General features: G+C 38.3%; 1 long non-coding RNA gene across 1 annotated transcript; it reads left to right on the plus strand.

The window, feature by feature from the left end:
• The first annotated feature begins 15,732 nt into the window (after positions 1 to 15,732).
• On the plus strand, positions 15,733 to 20,158 carry LOC129929005 (uncharacterized). The gene is made up of 3 exons (XR_008780446.1): positions 15,733 to 15,901; positions 16,576 to 16,726; positions 20,081 to 20,158. It is a non-coding gene; the product is annotated as an uncharacterized LOC129929005 (long non-coding RNA).
• Positions 20,159 to 24,090: the final 3,932 nt, after the last annotated feature.

Genomic DNA, 24,090 nt, shown 5'->3' on the forward strand with positions numbered 1-24,090 from the left:
ATGTATCATACAGCATTCATAACAATTTAAAGTCTTGTTGACTTGATTTGGAAGAAATATAGGGTTGAGGCACTACAACCCTGGCAATTTACATCTAGGACACACATTTTTTTTGAATGAGATGTTTTCATCTCTGTGTTCTAGATCAAAAGTATCGAAAAAACTATAATCGGAATAACTGAACAGTCGGACAGGAAGAGAGAGGTGTAGAGGCGTAGGGGGGGGGGGGAAGAAAGGAAAGAGAGAAAGTGAGAGAGGGGTGGGGGAAGAAGGAGAAATGGTAGAATGATTTAGTTTTTGTTGTTGTTTTTTTACAAAAAGAAAGAAAGAAAGTTAAAAAAAAACTTGCGTATGTTTGTGTGTGTGTGAGAGAGAGAGAGAGAGAGAGAGAGAGAGAGAGAGAGAGAGAGAGAAAGAGAGAGAGAGAGAGAGAGTAGAGAGAGAGAGAGAGAAACAGTCGGACAGGAAGAGAGAGATGTAGAAATATTTTACTAAAAAAAATAAAAATAAAAGTTTAAAAATGCTGTAACCATGTTTTGTATGTGTATGTAGCCTAATTAAACAATCCTAAGTTATTAGATTTTTACTAAATGAATGCATTTCACTCAAGTTTAAAACTTATTTCATTAAAAAAAAAATAACTGAAAGGATTGTGTTAAAAATGTCTAATGCTGGTTTGTTTTAGACCTTCGTAGCTCCCGATAAACATTTGGACTAGTGATATTGGCTCTCGTGTACAATGTTTCTTACGACAAAGCAAATTTCTATTGTTTCGGTTTATCATTTATTATTGGATAAAGAAAAACATAATTTTAAAGATAAGATAAGATAACTTGATAATTTGATCCAAACAAGCTGTAGGGGCCAACATCTCTTCGAAATGATAAATTATTTAGGGCATTTTCGTGATATGGATTGTTTGTGGGCATGGGCGCCGCAGGTTTTTTTGCAGGGGGGGTGGTGGTTGCAAGTGGCCACTCATGGCTCAAATTCGTAACTGCAACTTTCTTATTACAAAGAATATTAAAGAAAAGAAATGGTGCACCACGACACCCATACCTATGCGATATTTAAATACTTGTTTCATTTGGGCAGTTGTTTGAGACAAACATCTATAAAAAAAGCTAACAAGATCCTCGAAATAAAGAATCACCCTTTGTGTCAGGATTTTGTGATTTTATCATCACAAAAGAGATACAAGACACCGATAGCAAAGACAAACAGACACAAACACTCTTTTGTTCCCCTGGCAATCAAATCATTAGATAAGAACAATCTGGTATAAACTTTGTCACATGTAAATTATGAGTGAGTCTGGTGTGAATGTACACTTTGGTTTCTTATAGTTATAATGTTTTTTGTTTGGTGTTATGCACACATTGTAAGACACATTTTCATACGGATAATACAGATTATTATTATGTTAGAAATGAACGAGTAGTCATTCTCTGGCGCTGCCAGGGTCGAGTTTCGCTAAAGAGAAACAAAATTCATCGTAGTCCCTTTAACAGTTTCCACTGAGGAATTTTCTGGTGATGTGGCAGGTCTGCAGCAGTACCGCCCTCTGACAGGCAACGAAGATGTTCCTAGGAATGTTAAGGGCCTTGAAGGTGTCTGTGAGGTCAGTTGTTATTATCCCCTCGGTTGATATAACAATGGGGTATATTGTTATTTTGGACAATTTCCATAGACGCTTAATCTCCAAGCCTAGGTTCCCATATTTTCTTTGTTTTTCTATCTCAGATTTTCTTAAATTATGAGACAGTGGTATTATTATTATGTTAGAAATGAACGAGTAGTCATTCTCTGGCGCTGCCAGGGTTGACAACAACTAACATGTGAACAAATTATTTACTGTACACTTTGGTCAGTTTATCCGTGCGGCTCATGCATCCCAACAGTTGATCAAACAAAAAATGGAAACGCTGCCAAAACTGTCAATAACTTGACTAGTGAATTGCTCCTCGTCGCGATGACTGCATTTATGAAGTGCTGATATTCTTCATAATGTCGCAGCTCTTGCAACATTTTAGGATGTAGACAAAACAAGTTGAACTGAGCAAAATTATTGCTTGAAAAGCGAAACGTTAATGAAGAAACTAACGATCAAAGTGACGCAATGTAAAGCCGTGTTTTGTAATAACTCCCGAAATCCAAACATATGTTTTTTTTTGTCAGTGTGTCTATCGACTACAATTTCTCGGTAGAACCAACTCAATACCCCGTTTGCCTGCCAGCAGTCTCGCCTACTCCAAGATGCCATCCTTGAAGTGTTCCTCAACATGGCCAGGTTGGTATTTATGTCATTAATGTGACTGCTGATGTGCCGCTAAGCAGACACTTATGCTTAGATGGACAGACTGCAACATCACAGAAACTGGTTCATGAAAAGATGAATAATTGACAATTAAAAGACAAATCAGAAACACATGAGAAGCAGGTACTGATTACACTTATGCAGTTTGTCAGGTTTCACTTAAAGCCGTTATGTTAGAAATACGCCAAACAGTCAAAGATCTTCTCAAAGTTTTGACTTAAAGAGCGAATGAATTTGTATTTCTCAGTCCATTTTGTCTAACACAAAAGAGGTAAATTTAGCATCAACACTCGCTCTTGGTACTGTTATGGAAGAAATAGATAATCTTCTTCTAATAGATATTATTTCAGACTAGACCTAGCTAATAGATATAATTTCAAACTAGACCTAGCTAATAGTTATAATTTCAGACTAGACCTAGCTAATAGATATAATTTCAGACTAGACCTAGCTAATAGATATTATTTCAAACTAGACCTAGCTAATAGATATTATTTCAAACTAGACCTAGCTAATAGATATTATTTCAAACTAGACCTAGCTAATAGATATTATTTCTAAGCCACCAACTACGCTGTTTTCCCCCCTCTTGCATGTATCTTTATCATATCCAACTCTAAATATCGACACTTTCGATGCTTCCATTCCCTTCTTCATCGACCCTCGTTCCGCAACCCACCGCTCCCGGGCCCCCACCCCTCTCTCGGGCACGCACCACCAGCGAGCTTTACGTGTGCCCGTATCGTGAGTAGTAATCCCAGGCTAGAACTCAACTCTACCCCGACAACATGGGAAAGTCACATAAACAACCAGATGCCAATTCTCGGGGCGTCTGCTTCCCCCCCCCCCTCTCTCTCTCTCTCTCTCTCTCTTTCCCTGGCCGCTCATACACCCGCCACTGAACGAGAGAAACACGAAACTAATATGGGGACTTCCTTTAAGCTGGACGGGCATTATACAGCAGTCCTGTACTCCGAGTAGCGGTCCTATACCCCGAGTAGCAGTCCTATACTCCGAGTAGCGGTCCTGTACTCCGAGTAGCAGTCCTGTACTCCGAGTAGCAGTCCTATACTCCGAGTAGCAGTCCTATACTCCGAGTAGCAGTCCTGTATTTTGAGTAGCAGTCCTGTACTCCGAGTAGCACTCCTATACTCCGAGTAGCAGTCCTATACTCCGAGTAGCAGTCCTGTATTTTGAGTAGCAGTCGTATACTCCGTATATAGCAGAGTTTTATCATTGTTTAACATGCTTGACTATATTTATCAAGATTCGTCAAACGGCTTTGATTTCTATAATAAGCATAGATACATACACACATACATACTCCTTACAATGTGCTTTATATACTAGATGGTTGTTCTACCTGTATGACCTGCGGGTCATAGTCAGTAAACGCAAACTTAAATTGCAAAGCCATACCACAAGATTCCTTATGTCTTGCAAAGATCTTTATAATACTTGATACAGGGAACAGTACCAGAGATAAGAGGAAGAAGTAAACAGAATCAAAGAATAGACGGCCTGTCATTGAATGAGATTCTAGTCAGAGCGAAAGATATCGATACATTGAGAAAGACGATTTACTGATCGTGTGTGGTGCCCCAACGGTCCAACAGACAAAGGGATTTGTTAAGGACTCTACAACGAGCAATTTTTATTGAACGGGAAATATTTTTGTTTGTAATTTTTGCCGAGAACGGTTGTAGGTTATTGCATCGTTTTAATGCTGTACGTCTGTTTGCTTAGAATAATTGGAAGTCACTTTAGACTTTAATAAAATTCTACAGCTTGGGTTTAATTGCTACGCTCTAAGTTTCATCGACCTATTGTGGCCATGAAAATTAGATTTGAGAACCATAACTGTTGCACGCGTTTCTGAACGATACCCGAGTATCACGTGTCATGTTAGGAGTGCCCGCCCTGTCCCCCCGCCCCCCTCTCTCTCCTAACTTAATACAACCTTCTGCTGTAAGGGACACGTGCTGGATGGCCTGGATAAACTGTCTTTGGCCGCGTGCGTGGGCGCTTAATAACTTAATCATGTCAGTCACACAGGCTCCTGTTATCGTAGACTGTACCCACTTTGTACAACATCGATCCCCCCCGCCGCCCCTGACAGCAAGTTGGGGTGAAAATAAAATCAAGGTCTTTGGGTCTAGAAGACAAAACGAGCAAGACGTTGTCAGTTCAAGTCTGTCTCGCGCCAGTAAAACGTGATGACATCACGTGGACTTAAATAGCGGAGACTTGAGAACAATAAGCACACAGACTTTTTAATTCATTTTTTCCCCCAATTTTTTTTTTTTTTTTAGTTCATCAATTATACAATTTTCCTACATTTTCTCTTTTTGTCTGATTTGTCATTAAATGACATGGGCTTTAAAAATTGTCTTTTTTTAATCTTAGCTGGATGTTTGTTTGACATGTTTCAGATGTTCCTTCAGAGTTGAAGATAATTTACTTCCTGGTCCAAACGTACCGCAGGATAACGGCGGGGGAATGGGAGCGTGCAGGGTTTCAACCCGGGACGATCGATAAGTCCGAACAACAACCCAGCGCGCAGACCGCACGACCAGGCAGACATCCAGGGTTTGCACAATAGATTGTCGTCTGGATAGTCCCAATTTTTAACCCTCCACGCCCTGCAGTCCATGGAAAGGTTTGGGATAGGATGTAAACATCTTTAATTAGGAAGAAACATTCGAAACATATTCGTCAATCCAATAAAATCCTAAATTGTCTGTTTAGACCAAGAGTTTGTTTTGACTGTTTAAAGAATTTTAGACATTTTTTCAGAAATGTAGATTATTATACCTAAACCTAGTCCTCTAAACCTAGTCCTCTAAACCTAGTCCTCTAAACCTAGTCCTCTAAACCTAATCCTCTAAACCTAGTCCTCTAAACCTAGTCCTCTAAACCTAGTCCTCTAAACCTAGTCCTCTAAACCTAGTCCTCTAAACCTAATCCTAATATCGGGGAAGGACGGCTGGCTGGGTATTCATTAGAGGACATCGTAAAGACTGTCAATTCTCTTACTACTAGAACCTTGTTCCTCATCCAGTCTGAAAAACTTTGTCTGGGAGGGATCCAAGCAAATGTTAATTGTTTACACCCCCATCACCGATTTCTCGTATCAAAGGACGCTCGAACCTAGAAGCGAGGCCGAAGTCTGAGTACACCGGGAAAACTGACCCAAATTCCTTCTCTGTACCACACCAGTCTGCCATGAGACGGCCAGTTGAGGAGAGCTGTGGGGTTAGTGACATAATTACTGAGCTCTCTTCCATCCCCGCAAGTGCAATGGACTTGGTCGTTAGGTACCCCAACAAGTGTTCTATTTTGCTTCACTACTTGGCTTTATGGTCACCCCTAACGACCGTTTCTACACTAGATAGGTTGAGATTGATGAGGTGTTCTCGAGAAACCATACGACCAGGAAATAGTTGTATATAATTTAAAGTAGCAGAGGGGCAATGCAGGACATACATTTAGAGCTGACCATTATTATTACTTTAAAAATAAGTTTAAAAGTATACAATTATTATCTCTTGTTGGTCAATAGGAAAAAAAAAAAAAAATAACTGATAAAATGTAACTATAGAGTTAAAATAAGTCTCCTTTCAAATCGTGAAACCTGTTCTTCTTTCTTTATTATCTCCCCTTTTTCATTTCCTCACAAAGTTGTCTCCAGTTTCCAGAACCTTTGATTATCTCTCCACCCTAACGTGAACAAAGTTAAATCCTTGAAACTCTCCATTTAAATAATCAAGACACAAGAGTTGTTACCATATTTATATATTTGAAAAAGAATAACATTATTAGTATGAACATTATAATGCAATAACGCAACAGTAGCACATATATTTCCTGTAATAAGATATCATATAGTATTGATGTTTGATCTAGCCAGATGTATTAAAGTTCAAGATAACAAATATTTTTTTTATTAGTGTCTTTCAAACTTTTATTAAAATGAATATGTTTAGTTCAATTATATTAAATTCAAATTCTGAATTAAAAGTGCATTCTTCGTTACCTGCCTCAATGTTGGAGATCTCAAAACTCAAAAGTATTCACATTTCGAATGTTTCTTACGAATGGGAACATTATTACATCCTAGCTCAATCTTTCCGCAGGACGAGTGAGGATCGAGCGGGCAGGGTTCAAACCTGGAACCTTTGAGACGACAGCCGAGAACGCATACCACACGACCACACTGTCAACGTAGCCTCCTCTCTGGGGTAAAAATGCTTCATTTTTCTTGAAATATAACATTCAGGATGCGCGGTGGTTTAGCGGTAAAGCGCTTGGCTTCCGAACCGTGGTCCGCGGTTCGAATCCTGGTGAAGACTGGGATTTTTTTAATTTTGGGCGCCTCTGAGTCCACCCAGCTCTAATGGGTACCTGGCATTAGTAGTGGAAAAGTAAATTTGGTTGGTCTTTGTGCTGGCCACATGACACCCTTGTTAACCGTAGGCCATAGAAACAGATGATCTTTACATCATCTGCCCAATAGCCCACAAGGTCTGAAAGGAGGAACTTTACTTTTTTTTTATTCTTTATAATATTCATTTGTTTTTAAGAGCAAAATAATCGCTCTATTAGTTGTATAAAGGATGTATTGCCTTTTACTTTTGAAGTATTTTTAAAAATGTTTTTCTTGTCTATCTTTCAAGATGTGAACAATGAAACTGGTAAAAATCTGTCAACCGAGATAAAAAAAAATGACAACCAAATAAAAGTACCAGTGGGAATCTAGAAGAGAAAGTAAAAACGAATTTTCCATTCTATCCCACCATTTTGTTTTCTACTGTCATTACACCTCCTAAGCCAGTATATCTAGTTATCTGCCTAATACGCCCCCGGTAATACATATTCCGGGGCCTCGTTGCTGAAACTTGACACCGAAAGTATTCCATAGTGGACATGCGCACACGGACGTCTCTCAAGCGGACATATCATTGGCTGGGCATGTCAATCACGTGAGCGTCACGTGCAGGATGCCATTAAAGTTAAGAATGAATGAGTGAAATGGTAGAAAGGGGGTGGGGTGGGGGGGGGAGAGAAACTCACGTGGAATGACGGACAGCAGTACAGAAAGATAGACACACAATTTTGTTTTCGACAGTAAAAGAGCCAGAAAAACAGGATTAGAAATAAAAGGAAAGGAGCTGAAGATATTTAAATTAGTCTCTTTTAAACCAGACTTATAAGATGTCTGTCTGTCTGTCTGTCTGTCTGTCTGTCTGTCTGTCTGCCTGCCTGCCTGCCTGCCTGCCTGTCTGTCTGTCTGTCTATCTATCTATCTATCTATCTATCTACCTATATGGTTGCGTGGTAGACCTCTTGGCTTACAAACCTAGTGTTTTTTAGGTTCGGATTTTGAGTTTCTTGATTTCTCAGGACGCTCTGAATCCACCCAACTCTGATTGATTCCACGACCCAACATTAGTTTAGGAAGTAAAGGCGTTTGTGCTGGCCACCTAACTCCCTCTCTAACCGTCAGAGATAGAAAAAAAAAGACCTTTAAGCCTGCAACATCTGCCATATTGATCGCAAGGTCCGGAAAGGTACTTTAGTAGGGTACTTATCTTATGTTTTACTCCAGTATGACCTCTAAAGTCTGTTGATCTTATTTTTTTTTAACGAATTGAAATGTAGATCTAGGTGCCTTACCAGTCTAGGCACATTTAATGGTAGAGTAAAAAAATTTTATTATAGTAAGAACTGTCGCTACGTACTTTTTGTTTTGTAATTAAAAATGTTCAATATATTAATTGTTTAGAAACTTTAAAGTCCGCACAATAACAAATACCACGAATAATGAACTGATATCGTTAATGTTGCCAGGACCAGATTTAGACTTAATAACGAGTAAAAACTTAGATATGGGACCCCTTATGAATACACTCACTGAATACGCGTATGTTATAATCAACGCCAGGGAATTTATTATTTTTTTTTTTGCTTTGTCCTCAAAAAGATTGAAAATATCACAGGAACATTGTTTTAAGGGAATATAAAAAGAGGGAGGGGCTTTAATAATAAGTAAATCCAGCACTAGATAGCGTTACACAAAGTGGTCTGTCATGTTTTCATGTTTTCTGTTTTAGACGCTAAAGAACGGTAAATCTAGAGAGTAGCTTTAATAAGAATTCGTTCAAGATGTTCTGTTAGAAGTACTGAAGATTCTCATAATAAACTAAATATCAAGGACGCCTAATTAACCTTCGAAATCGCCAAGTAGGCCCTAAATAAAAGTTACAAAATGGAAGAGGTTAGAAATTTGAATCTGAAGTGTTGGAAAGCGAAGCATAGGCCATAGTGTAACTTTTTAACTCTTTCTCTCCGTAATTATTTACCACATTCAGGTGGAATCAACGTTTGTAACGTCAGTTAGGAGAGAAAGAGTTAAGATCCATATCTCATCAGCACTTCTTTCATTTTGTACACCGGATACTCCACGCAGCTTTCTAATTCGGCCTATACAGCCATTTATGAAAATCTCCAATGGATTTATTAGCAATAATACAGACTTAAAGTTGGTTTCAAGTGCAATGCATAACGCAATTCTTTAATTACGGTGTATATTGTAATAACTGAAGGGAGGCAACTCAACGAGACATAGACGTTTATTTACACGGAGACATGACAAATACAAAGTGGCATCTGCCTCGAGCACAGCATCTCCATATTGGCTGTCTCCTTGGGCCGAAATCGTTCTCTCTCTCATGTCAACATCCGACTTGTTTAGTCACAGACAGTGCGCACCTTTCCTTCTGCACTATCTTGGATCGCGGTGCGCATGGCAAAGTCATAACAATATATAGATTTTTGTATTTTGGCAAATATGCATGTTACAGCAACAGTAGAAACAACGAAACGACAATAATTTAAAAAAAAAAATATAGATAAAAATAATAAACTTTAAAAACAATACTCCTATTAACAGCTGTAATAATTTGAACAAATAAATATGCTTCTATTAATTTAATTTAATATTTAATATTTAAAAGTAAACATCCTTACCATAAATGTGTTCCATGCCCCTGACATAAAATCCGGTGGAAAAAAAAAAAAAGAATTCTTTCCTTTATTTCATAACAAATTTGTTACTATTGTGAAATTCCTCAAATGAAGTCGACTTTTAACTGTCCTTAACTGTCGAATGATTGAATGCTAGGCATGTCCAGAGGGGCTATAACATTAATATTTCAATCAAAGACGCATCGTTGGAAACAGAGCGCAATAAAATCGAGTTCCTGCTTTTGGTTCAAAGAACCTAAGTCTTGCAAGTGAAACAGGGGAGACTATACACAAAACATACTTTATTGTCTTTTCTTTGACTTCATTTTTTTTTTGGCGTATATTTTAACACCCTTAACCGCCCCGTCAGCTTTCATCATCCCCCCGCCCTCAGCCTTGAGTTTTTATTGTTCACGTTTCACCCTTTCCTTGAGTTTATAGTAGAAAAAGTTGTGAGTTATTCTCCCTTGTTGTAAGTCACAGCCAATCAGCAAAGACCTCCAGAGTTTTGTACATTCTCAGAGCTGAGGAATCATTATTGTCTAGTCTATCTTTTCACAAGCAAGGCTCTACTCGCCTACTGTCAAACTGATCGTTGTTGTTGGGTGTAGGGTAGGGGTAGGGTTAGCAAAAGTAACCAATGACTTTGAAAAATATATATCTCTATTAAACAGAAACTACGAGGTTGTGTTGTGATTTTTTTTTTCATAGTAAGACTTTGTACTAGAAATGTGTAGGAAACTAAAATTTTGAAGAGTGGAATTAGAGAGAGAGAGAAAGATAGAGAGAGAGAGAGAGAGAGAGAGAAAGATAGAGAGAGAGAGAGAGAGAGAGAGAGAGAGAGAGAGAAATAAGGGAATATGTAAACTGTGGTACTGTGCAGGGCACTGTATTTCTCTTTTATTTTAGAAAGTTAGGGGTTAGGGTCTGTCTGTCTGTCTGTCCGTCACAAATTTTAAACACGTTTTTTTTCTCCCACTTCTTATTCTAGGATCATGTTGGAACCTTTCACACATATTCCTTGTTCCTAACAAAACATATACCGATAAAAAAAAATTACCAATTAGTTAATTAGTCTTAATAACTATTTTTTGTTTGATGTTATAAAGGGAAAATAAATCGTACAGCATTGAGATATATGGCTGTAAATGTGGAGCTGTTCCTCTAAGAAAAGCCTTTTTTTCTTTCTATTTTATTTCATTTGGTTGAATACCTACTAAGCAGTTTTAAAATCAAAACAAAACGTATAAGTCTAGTAAGTCAGTAGATGTATAATACAACGGAAAAAGCGAGGGAGATAAGAAAAATTTTTGGGTTTTTATGTTTATGCATAATAACCATTGCTCTTTAAACTTAGAATTTCATTAACTTGGTCAATGTTTCTCAGCCTTAACGTAACAATCTGCCGGAAACGGTCGTTAGAGGAGACGATCAGGCCAACAGGGAACAAAAAAAGAGCCCCCGTTGGGGTGCCCAAGGAACGAGTCCATTGCCCTGGCGGGGATTGAAATAAGCCTTCTTTTTTTACAAGCTTTCAATCTGTTGAAATACGAGTGTCAAAAACGCATTCAAAAATGGAGAAGATTTTAATGCAAATCTTCTAATTTTTAAAGTCCTTGTCCCATTAGACAGTGGTTCTCAACCTTTTAAGCTCGGCGACCCCTTTTTACAATCCCCAACTCTGCCGCGACTGCCCCCCCCCCACACACACACAGCAATAGAAGAACAGAAAAAATACAATCCATTTTTTCGATGGTCTTTGGCGACCCTAGGCAAATCGTCAATCGATCCCCAAGGGGGTCGCGACCCACAGGTTGAGAACCCCTGCATTAGAGCATGGAATGGGTTGCTTGAATCAGCCAGGAGTAATAACGACTTACCAGAATCACTTATTAACATGCATAGCCAGATTGACACACGAAACGCGTAGAACTTAATTATCTTCTCTTTAGAAGTAACGTCTGTAATTTATAGGATAAAATAACCACTAGGCTACATAGCAAAGGAAGGGGGGGGTCGAGTTCGAATCCCGACTCGAGCAGAGTTGTTTTTGCTGAGCGCCTAAAGGGAGCACGGAAAACTTCACCCAGATATCTTGTTCCCCCACCTTGCCCACACAGGTGATAAGACCAGAGCACACTGAACATGCTAAAAGTATGAAAGGTGAGCTAGACACAAACAATTTGTGGGAAGCGTGGTCGAGAGGCTAAGTGCGCTAGAACTTGGCTCGGCTTGGCTACCTATGAAGGGGGCTCGAGGTTCGACACCCGACTTTTTCAAGCAACGCTTACGATAGATACATAAATATCACACTATTTTCTAAAGTGCTCTGAGCATGCTATAAGCATGAAAGTAGCGCTGGTCTGAGCATGCTATAAGCATGAAAGTAGCGCTGCTCTGAGCATGCTATAAGCACGAAAGTAGCGCTGCTCTGAGCATGCTATAAGCACGAAAGTAGCGCTTCTCTGAGCATGCTATAAGCACGAAAGTAGCGCTGGTCTGAGCATGCTATAAGCATGAAAGTGGCGCTGCTCTGAGCATGCTATAAGCATGAAAGTGGCGCTGCCCTGAGCATGCTATAAGCATGAAAGTGGCGCTGCTCTGAGCATGCTATAAGCACGAAAGTGGCGCTGCCCTGAGCATGCTATAAGCACGAAAGTGGCGCTGCTCTGAGCATGCTATAAGCACGAAAGTGGCGCTGCTCTGAGCGTGCTATAAGCACGAAAGTGGCGCTGCTCTGAGCATGCTATAAGCACGAAAGTGGCGCTGCTCTGAGCATGCTATAAGCACGAAAGTGGCGCTGCTCTGAGCATGCTATAAGCACGAAAGTGGCGCTGCTCTGAGCATGCTATAAGCACGAAAGTGGCGCTGCTCTGAGCATGCTATAAGCACGAAAGTGGCGCTGCTCTGAGCATGCTATAAGCATGAAAGTGGCGCTGCTCTGAGCATGCTATAAGCATGAAAGTAGCGCTGCTCTGAGCATGCTATAAGCATGAAAGTAGCGCTGCTCTGAGCATGCTATAAGCACGAAAGTGGCGCTGCCCTGAGCACTATATGCTATAAGCACGAAAGTGGCGCTGCTCTGAGCGTGCTATAAGCACGAAAGTGGCGCTGCTCTGAGCGTGCTATAAGCACGAAAGTGGCGCTGCTCTGAGCATGCTATAAGCATGAAAGTGGCGCTGCTCTGAGCATGCTATAAGCATGAAAGTGGCGCTGCTCTGAGCATGCTATAAGCACGAAAGTGGCGCTGCTCTGAGCGTGCTATAAGCATGAAAGTGGCGCTGCTCTGAGCATGCTATAAGCACGAAAGTGGCGCTGCTCTGAGCATGCTATAAGCACGAAAGTGGCGCTGCTCTGAGCATGCTATAAGCATGAAAGTAGCGCTGCTCTGAGCATGCTATAAGCATGAAAGTAGCGCTGCTCTGAGCATGCTATAAGCATGAAAGTAGCGCTGCTCTGAGCATGCTATAAGCATGAAAGTAGCGCTAAAGAAAAGCCATAATTTATTTTATAATTTTAATTCTTTAATAAGTGTACCCCCTTTCTATTATTGTTTTTTTTTTATCAGAACATGTTGAATTCTGCTTTCTGTGAGTCGATACAAATAAAAGTAAGAACCTACAAGGAAAAAAAAAGACTAGTGAGCTTTTAACCTTTTCAACCCCAAGTCCTGGAACGTGGCAGTGCCTCCACCGTGCCTTCACCACCTGTTGTAAAGTTGTCAACATGAGCGTGGTGGAAATTCTTTCTCTCCTTTTAAAAATAATTGTGTTCGAGACTTTCAGTTTCAGTTTTAGTTTCACAGTTTGTTTATAAAGTTATTGTAGTCAAAGTTAACTAGACACGATTTGAGACAGGCAGTTTCTGGTGTGTCAGTGTAAGTCTTATTACAGCTCGCTCTGTCTGGTACAAATCTAGTACACGTCAGTTTTTCCACTTCCCATTCTCGGATCAAGTTGAAACTTTCTACAGTTATTTATTGTTAATGACAACATAAAATTATTTATTTCTAAAATTATTTAATTAATTAGTGGTAATAAATAAACAATGTTTATACAAAAAGGTAAATAAATATTGCAGTATTTAGAGGGACACGTTACTAAGTGTGCGGTTCTTTCCCTTATATAAGTTTTTCATTGTTTTTAAGTACTTTTTTTTTTTGCTTGTTCTTTGATCAGCCTTCTTGTCTATGCAGACGTTTTGCATCTTTGTAATAAGTTAGACCCTTTACAATTTGCTTACCAAAAGGGTAAATATATTTTAAACTGTGTCTACAAACATCTGGACTTACCGAACACTTATGTAAGATTGTTCTTTATTGATTTCTCATCAGCTTTTAACACTATACAACTTCATTTACTCATTGAAAAGATGAAAGCGTTGCAGATTAGTCCATACATAATACTATGGGCTAATGAATTTTTGACCCAGAGAGCTCAGAGGGTTAGGGTAAACAATGTTATATCTAATGAACGCATAGTTAACACAGGGGCGCCCCAGGGGGCTGTGACATCGCCATTGTGGTTCATTTTGTACATCAATGATTTTCAATCCGATAGTTCTTATTGCTCCTTCACAAAATTCGCTGATGATGCGGCTCTTCTTGCCCTGCTCTCAGAGAGCTCAGACGTAAATGAGTATTTCAAAGAATTAGAACACATTGAAGAATACTGTAAAGATAATTTTTTATTATTAATTAAATGTAAAAAAAACAACAAAGAAATGATAATCGATTTTCGTAGGGACAAGAAGGAAAATGATATTGTTTCTGTAGCTGGAGAGACTATTGAAATTGTGCAAACCTTTAAATACCTTGGTACTATCCTAGACAATAAACTAAATTTTACTGCAAATACTGATTATATCAGCAAAAAAGGGCAGCAAAGATTACGACTACTAAGAAAACTGTCCTCGTTTAATGTTAGCGAAAAGGCCTTGGTTATGTTTTATCACGCTCACATCTGCAATATTTTAAGTTTCAATATCACTACCTGGTATGGCAATCTGAGCATTAAAAATAGGAATAAACTTAATAGAATCCTCAATGCTGCTGGCAAAATCATTGGCAAAAAACAAACCCCATTTGGGCAGTTGTTTGAGACAAACATCAATAAAAAAGCTAACAAGATCCTTGAAATAAAGAATCACCATTTGTGTCAGGATTTTGTGATTTTACCATCACAAAAGAGATACAAGACACCGATGGCAAAGACAAACAGACACAAACACTCTTTTGTTCCCCTGGCAATCAAATCATTAAATAAGAACAATCTGGTACAAACTTTGTCACATGTAAATTATGAGTGAGTCTGGTGTGAATGTACACTTTGGTTTCTTATAGTTATAATGTTTTTTGTTTGGTGTAATGCACAAATTGTAAGACAAATTTCCTTATGGATAATAAAGATTATTATTATTATTATTATTAAATTTAGGCGATGTTTACACCCATTTTAAGTTTAATCGTTTTTACCATTTAAATTAAACAAAAAACAACTTTCTATGGTGTCTTGCACAGATGAAGATAAACTATAATATTTAAACACTTATGTTTATAAAAAATGTTGACTTTTTCAAGTAACGCCTTACGATACATAAATATCACACTATTTTCTAAGTGTTCTATATAATAAAATTTTGGCGAGAGCTTCTTAAACTTTTTTTTCACCATTGTTCTGGGCAACGATCTCGGACACCTATGGCTCAACCTTTTTTTTGTTTTCTTTGTTGATGTTGTTGTCCAGGGCATATTCTTAAGTCAAGAAAGACCATAACTCCTACAGCACCCCTCGTACCTGGCTTAGTTAATAATTAGCCTGTCCTCGCTGCTCAAGTCAGTCTTTAATGACTTCGTTCATAATTAGCCTGGTGAGCGTTTCACGGTGCTTAGGGCAGATCTATGACTTATGATCTCAATGAATGACGTAATTCTCTCTCTCTCTCTCTCTCTCAATCTCTCAATCTCCACCTCGCTCACTCTCTCATTGCCTCTAGCCCAGTGTCCCCCGTTGTTGAGCCGGCCTCGCGCCCCCCCAAGGCAGATTGCCGCTGAACGGTCTGGACAAATTGTCGTTAGTGTCGTTACAAATGGATGCGCATCGACTGCTCTCAAGCTTAAGACCAACATAAATAACGCGCATGCAGGCAGACTGATATTATTTATGTCAAGATGTCAAGGAGAAGCATGTCTGTTTCCCAAACGCCACGTCATCTTAATTTGTTTTATTCCTTCCCCCCCGAAGCAACTTCTGAACAATGCAATGGGATTTAGGATTAAGAAGATAATTAACAGTACAAACATAGCTATTATTTTTTTCGATCTAAGTTCATTCTAAAAGTCAATAAGATTATTATTATTGTTATCTACTCGGAACAGTACCAGGAAAAGAAGAAGAGGCAGACAGAGAGAAAGCGATGGGGAGACTGCATAAAAGAATGAACGGGCCTGCCATTGAAGGAGGTCCTGGCTAGGGCGAAGGACAGAAATGAATGGAGAAGGACGGTCGGCGAATCTTGCGTGGTGCCCCAACGGTCAAACAGACTAAGGGATAGGTAAAGGTAAAAGATAATCTACTTGCTTGGTTTCAATGATGAGGCTGAGTTTATAAATGCGGAATATTAGGGCGCCAACCGCCCCTAAAGGGAAACAAAAATGGCATTCGATGCAGAAAGTTAGTGTCTTTGGTCGTTGTGCTGGCTATATTACACCTTTGTTAACTACACAAACCGGTAAAATGTTCATTTATTACCTGGTACAGGGAGGCGCGGTGGCTGAGCGGCAAAGCGCTTGGCTTCCGAGTCGAAGGTTCCGGGTTTGAACCATTGTAAAGACTGGGATTTTTAATTTCGAGATCTTTGGGCGCCTCTAAATCCACCCAGCTCTAAATGGGTACCTGACATAACATTAGTTGGGGAAAAGTAAAGGCGGTTGGTCGTTGTGCTGGCCACATGACACCCTCGTTAACCGTAGGCCAAAGAAACAGATGACCTTTACATCATCTGCCCTATAGACCACAAGGTCTGAAAGGGGAAACTTTACTTTACTTACCTGGGACGGCAGGCGAAGGGAAGTTAATTTTATTATACAGCAAAATTAAATGTCGAAAGTAGAACTAAATTATGTACATCATTATTCCTGCCCTCATGGGAGCAGATATATCTTCATATAGATCTAGATATTTCCCTCACGATGGAGTATTGATCTCAACAATCAAACTATTTTTTATTACCAGTCTAGCAGACGACACACACCATGACGTCAGACTATCTCTGTGGCGGTAACTGTCATCCGTAAAACACTTGGGCCAAACAGGCAACAATTTATTAGGCTCGAGCTCCACAAAATGTGTCCAGGTTTCATCGACTCATTCGACCAAATGCCAGGTAAGATTTATATCTTGTCTCCGCATTGATAGTCTAATTGAGAGAAGATGTGAACTCTATAAATTTGAAAAAAACAACGTGATTTCATTAAATAGAGAATCACAATTGAGCGTCTGGTGTGGTTGAGATTGAGATAATGCTGTCTATGACAATTTAGAGATGTATTTGTATTTGGCTTTTTTACGGACATTTTAATTCTTGACATGTTAATTCCAAGTACAGTTTTTGTACTTTGTTAATGACTTAATTTCAGCTTAATTTTACTCGACAATGCATGCAGTGATGGCTCTGTTTTCAGGATAAGGGTTTCAGGGTACTGCTACCTCGTGGCCAACTTTTACACTTAAAAGTACTTTAAGAAATCCACTGCACTTCAGCTTTTAGTGATAAAAGATGAGGCTAACTTTTTTTTTTTAAATCTAACTTTTTAATATTGACTTAAGTGCACAAAGTTCAAAGACAATGTAATAACTGATAAGATTAAATTATAATCACAATACCTGATTAACTTTTTTTTTCTCTCAAAGTTGACGTAGCACGCTCATGTGCAGAAAATGTATTATTACAAGATAATTATTTTTGAATTTTAACATTGTCGAAACGGAGTGATTGCTATTAATTTCTGTAATGTTTATCAAAAGTTGAATTCATGAGCCAAGAATAGCTCGTTCCATATTGGATACTAAAATTATGTTCAATTAGATTGACAGGCAGAGAGAGGCAGGCACGGAGTGGCAGGTACAGGGTGGCAGGTACAGAGTGGAAGACACAGGGTGGCAGGTACAGAGCGGCAGGCACAGGTCAGCAGGCAGAGGGTGTCAGGTACAGAGTGGCAGACACAGGGTGACAGGTACAGAGCCGCAGGCACATGGTTGCAGACACAGGGTGGCAGACGCAGGGTGGAAGACACAGGGTGGCAGGTACAGAGTGGCAGGTACAGGGTAGCAGGTACAGAGCGGCAGGCACACGGTAGCAGGTACAGAGTGGCAGGCACAGGGTAGCAGGTACAGAGCGGCAGGCACACGGTAGCAGGTACAGAGTGGCAGGCACAGGGTAGCAGGTACAGAGCGGCAGGCACAGGGTGGCAGACACAGGGTGGCAGACAAAGGGTGGCAGGTACAGAGCGGCAGGTACAGGGTAGCAGGAACAGAGCGGCAGGCACAGTGTGGCAGACACAGGGTAGCAGACACAGGGTGGCAGGTACAGCGCGGCAGGTACAGAGCGGCAGGCATAGGGTAGCAGGCTCAGAGTGGAAGGCACGGTATATCTGGCACAGAAGATATATGTTAGTGTAGTGAATGCAGAGCCGGGATGTGCAATTCATTGTACTGGGTGAAGCAAATTTAATTATTTTTCAGTCATTTAATTTACTCTGTTTTGGTTATTAGTTTACGGCTTTTGATAAGTAAAATTATATTTACATATACATATAGATTTTTTTTTTTTAAATGTAATTCAATATTGTATTGTCGTCCATTGTTATTGGAATACGACTTTTTTTTTCAGAGCACTAAATTATCTCCCTTCTTTAATTACGTTTTCTATAATTACCAACTTTTCTGTGATAATGGGGAATTTATGGGTTCGGGTTAGGTTTAGAGTCTACACTCTTTCCATGAGTAAAACATATAAGCCAGCGGTTCTCAACCCTTTATGCTCGGAGACCCCTTTTTACAATCCCCCACTCTGCCGTGACCCCCACTCTCCCCACACACAAATACAGCAATAGAAGAGTAGACAATAACAATCCCTATTTTCGATGGTCTTAGGCGACCCCTGGCAAATCGTCAATCTACCTCCAAGGGGGGTCGCTACCCGCAGGTTGAGAACCCCTGATATAAGCTGACAGGGAAACAAGGGAGATCAATTTAATTTCTGTTCATTTCGGTCAACACCATGTCGCCCACTTTAAGTATGGAGTATGTGTAGTGTAACTGAGGTGTTTATTTTCTGCGTGTGTCCAGCGTGTCAGAAGGTCATGTCCAGTGTGTGTGTATGTCCATAGTAGTTAAGCAATGTCGTCTGAGGTGTGTTTGTGCTCGTTCACTGTCTACTTCAGTCTTGTCGAATAAAGCCATGGTAGTGGTAGTCTAGTAGTTATAGTTCCATTACAGTATGTAATTTAGTACATTGCTTTATTTCCTTATTACTTATCATTATTTTTCTTAGGTACTAACAGCTAATATTTCATACTAGTCGACCGGCGGCGTAGCATACGCCGCTATTTTGCAGGGCCGGCCTTAGGTGACCGCAGTGGGCGCCGCACTTTCATAGGACCCGCGCTAATTCTAGATGTATAAATTATTAAATTAAACCATTGTATTACTTATAGATTTCCCGCGGCCTCCTGTCGATTTACCAGGAGCTCATGAAAATCTCCTGAAATTGCAAAATATACGAAAAAGTACTGGAAATATCGGGAAATTATTAAAATCTTCAGAAAACTCATACGAATCTCCTGAAATGTATAGACAAAAATTGTCATTTTTGGGTGTCATTCAATAAGGAAAATGCCAATCCTACGAGCGATTAAAAAAAACGGGATAATTTTGGAATTTGGTGAAAGAAGCTTCTCGCGCTTCAAACTAATGAAGAATCCCTTTAGTTCAACAATTCTCGTAGATAGATTGAAACATTTGTTAATTCTTGCTATTGAGCGTGATCTAGGTAGGAAATAGAATTTGTATGTTATACTGTATGACTTCGCTACACGCAAACTCTTGAGGGAAGAAGAGAATTATATATATAGAGAAGATAGATATAGAGAAGATGTTGACACTACAGACTTTAAGGTGCTTTACTCAGCCATGCTCTCCCTATGCCCCATCCAAAGTATGCCTAAAAAAACTTCTTTAATGGAGGGTAAGCTCGTTATCTTCAGATCTTAGTGCATTAAAAATAAAAATTAACCTTATATAATCCTAAACGCTGCTGGTAAAATCATTGGCAAAAAACAAACCCCATTTGGGCAGTTGTTTGAGACAAACATCTATAAAAAAGCTAACAAGATCCTCGAAATAAAGAATCACCCTTTGTGTCATGATTTTGTGATTTTACCATCACAAAAGAGATACAAGACACCGATAGCAAAGACAAACAGACACAAACACTCTTTTGTTCCCCTGGCAATCAAATCATTAAATAAGAACAATCTGATATAAAGTTTGTCACATGTAAATTATGAGTGAGTCTGGTGTGAATGTACACTTTGGTTTCTTATAGTTATAATGTCTTTTGTTTGGTGTAATGCACAAATTGTGAGACAAATTTCCATACGGACAATAAAGATTATTATTATTATTATTATTATTATTATTATATCTCAAAAGTTATTGTCTCTGTTTTCCTCAACAGATAGTTATCCACCCAGACGATTAGATGAATACTCAACTTTACTTTGATATTATCGGTTACATCTACTTGAGCATTATATCAAAACAATTGAATTGAATTTCAAAGAATATTAAATTAAAATGATACGTATACAAGAAATGTTTGGAGCTGAACATCTATTTTGAACATAATAATTGTTGTGTCTGTTTGTGGTTTCTTATTGTTACAAATTTGATAATTCAATATGGTTACAACCAACCCCCCCCCCCCAAAAAAAAATGGGAATACATAGTTCGGATATAGATACACGAAATGCGATCTTATCATTATATTATTGTAATTGGAAATAAGATAATGTCTGATAAGTAAAGAATCGAATACGAAATATAAGTAACGCAAAGTGCTGAGTAAAAGACATTCAACAAGTTATTGCTACTAGAATCCAATATTACAGGCAACTGAATTCGATACTTTTAATTGTCTATGATTTCAAGGGAAGTTGATAACCGTCTGGCCAGAGCCATAGAGCTTTTAGAGAGTTTTTTTTTTGTTTTGAGAGTTTGGCGGAATAAATCGCTCCGCCTGCCTACAAAAATCAATGTCTACCAGGCGGTGGTTCTCTCAGCCCTTCTATATGGCTCTGAGACATCGACAATATACAGAAAACAACTAAGACTTCTTGAGCGCTTCCACCAAAGATGCTTGCGCTCCATCACGGACATACGGTGGCAAGACCGCACTACAAACAGTGATGTCCTTGCGAACGCCGGTATGGACAGTATAGGGGGACTTCTTATGGTCCGGCAGTTACGCTGGGTAGGGCAAGTATCCCATATGCGAGACGAACGTATGCCAAAGGCAGTCTTTTTTTGGTCAGCTAAAAGGTGGTCGACTTAACAGAGGCGCCCCATGGAAACGCTTCAAAGACCAGCTTAGGCGTCAACTTTCCTTGGCTGACATAGAAGAGAGCACTTGGTTGCATGCGGCCCCAGAACGAGACAGCTGGAGGTCACTCACGAAGGCCGCGGGATACACATTTGAGACCAAAAGAAAATCCGCTGCCGAGAACAAACGCAGACGGCGAAAAGAAAATATAAATCGACCACCTGCGGACAATAGTTTTGCTTGCCCTGAGTGTGGCAAAATATGTAGGTCGCAGCTGGGACTGCGCAGCCACGAGAAATACTGCATTCCTCACTAATCTTCGGACTCGAAGAAAAGCCTTATTATTATAATATGTATATATATATATATATATATATATATATATATATATATATATATATATATATTAACTCTTGGCATTAAACTAATCAAAGAGTATAAAAACTATTAGAGTGGTTTTTATGGGCAAATCAGGTGCTACAACTTCCAAACGCAGACTTAATCATCTAAAGTCGAGTCAGCATAATTGTCGCAAAAAAATACAAATACTAAGGTGTCCCTGTGGGGAAATGATTATTGGTCTTTGTTTTGTAAAATCTTATTTAATAGAAAAAAATAATTTACAATTATAGCACATTGAGTACCAAACAATATTCTACGCTCGACATATAGAAGTTCTAGACTTTTCCAAAAGTAGCGCTAGACCTACACTAGTATTGAACTAAGGATAAACATATAGGAGTACTGGACATATACTAGTATTAGTATCTTATCTTATCTTATATAATACAGACGTTACTTCAAAAAAGAAGATGATTACGTCCTACGCGTCATGCATTTAGTCATGCATATTAACCAATGACTTAAATTCTGCCAAGTCACTGGTTTTCCTGGCTAGCTCAGGCAACCCATTCCATGCTCTAATAGCACTAGGGAAGAAGGAGTATTTGTACAAATTTGTCCTAGCATATTTGTGTCTTTCAGAGTATTTTATTAAATTTTGTTTTTGTATTTGAAGATTATGGTTCAGTGTTTTATGTATGATTGCTACTTTACTTTTGAGCCTTCTGTCCTGAAGGCTTTCTAAATTTAGTGATTTTACTAAAGGCGTTACTCTAGTCAAATGTGAATATTCGTTTGTTATGAATCTCACTGCTCTATTTTGTGTCTGTTCCAGTTTCTTAATGTTTTCTTGAGTTGAGGGGTCCCAAACGGAGGATGCATATTCTATTATTGGTCTAACCAAGGTTAAGTAACATTTTAGTTTTATGTTCTTATTTGATTTATAGAAATTTCTTTTAATAAATCCTAATGCTTTGTTTGATTTTTTTGTAGTTTCATCAATATGTGGATTCCATGATAGTTTTTCATTTATTATAACACCTAGGTATTTTGCGTTTTTAGTCTGTGATACTGGTTTGCCATGAATAAGATAAGTGGAATTAATTTGTTTTAGTTTTTTTGTTTTTGTTATACCAGAACTTTACTTGACTTTAGCAGAACTAAATTTATACTAGTACTAGACTTTACCAGAACTAAATTTATACTAGTACTAGACTTTACCAGAACTAAATTTATACTAGTACTAGACTTTACCAGAACTAAATTTATACTAGTGCTAGACTATACCAGAACTAAACTTATACTAGTACTAGACTTTACCAGAACTAAATTTATACTAGTGTTAGACTATACCAGAACTAAATTTATACTAGTGCTAGACTTTACCAGAACTAAACTTATACTAGTACTAGACTTTACCAGAACTAAATTTATACTAGTGCTAGACTTTACCAGAACTAAATTTATACTAGTGCTAGACTATACCAGAACTAAATCTATACTAGTGCTAGACTTTACCAGAACTAAACTTATACTAGTACTAGACTTTACCAGAACTAAATTTATACTAGTGCTAGACTATACCAGAACTAAATTTATACTAGTGCTAGACTTTACCAGAACTAAACTTATACTAGTACTAGACTTTCCAAGAACTAAATTTATACTAGTGCTAGACTATACCAGAACTAAATTTATACTAGTGCTAGACTTTACCAGAACTAAATTTATACTAGTGCTAGACTTTACCAGAACTAAATTTATACTAGTGCTAGACTATACCAGAACTAAATCTATACTAGTGCTAGACTTTACCAGAACTAAACTTATACTAGTACTAGACTTTACCAGAACTAAATTTATACTAGTGCTAGACTATACCAGAACTAAATTTATACTAGTGCTAGACTTTACCAGAACTAAACTTATACTAGTACTAGACTTTACAAGAACTAAATTTATACTAGTACTAGACTTTACCAGAACTAAATTTATACTAGTACTAGACTTTACCAGAACTAAATTTATACTAGTACTAGACTTTACCAGAACTAAATTTATACTAGTGCTAGACTATACCAGAACTAAACTTATACTAGTACTAGACTTTACCAGAACTAAATTTATACTAGTGCTAGACTATACCAGAACTAAATTTATACTAGTGCTAGACTTTACCAGAACTAAACTTATACTAGTACTAGACTTTACAAGAACTAAATTTATACTAGTGCTAGACTATACCAGAACTAAATTTATACTAGTGCTAGACTTTACCAGAACTAAATTTATACTAGTGCTAGACTTTACCAGAACTAAATTTATACTAGTGCTAGACTATACCAGAACTAAATCTATACTAGTGCTAGACTTTACCAGAACTAAACTTATACTAGTACTAGACTTTACCAGAACTAAATTTATACTAGTGCTAGACTATACCAGAACTAAATTTATACTAGTGCTAGACTTTACCAGAACTAAACTTATACTAGTACTAGACTTTACAAGAACTAAATTTATACTAGTACTAGACTTTACCAGAACTAAATTTATACTAGTACTAGACTTTACCAGAACTAAATTTATACTAGTACTAGACTTTACCAGAACTAAATTTATACTAGTGCTAGACTATACCAGAACTAAACTTATACTAGTACTAGACTTTACCAGAACTAAATTTATACTAGTGTTAGACTATACCAGAACTAAATTTATACTAGTGCTAGACTTTACCAGAACTAAACTTATACTAGTACTAGACTTTACCAGAACTAAATTTATACTAGTGCTAGACTTTA

This window comes from Biomphalaria glabrata, chromosome 11 (assembly GCF_947242115.1).
Source record: "Biomphalaria glabrata chromosome 11, xgBioGlab47.1, whole genome shotgun sequence".
Taxonomy (NCBI): Eukaryota; Metazoa; Mollusca; class Gastropoda; family Planorbidae; genus Biomphalaria; species Biomphalaria glabrata.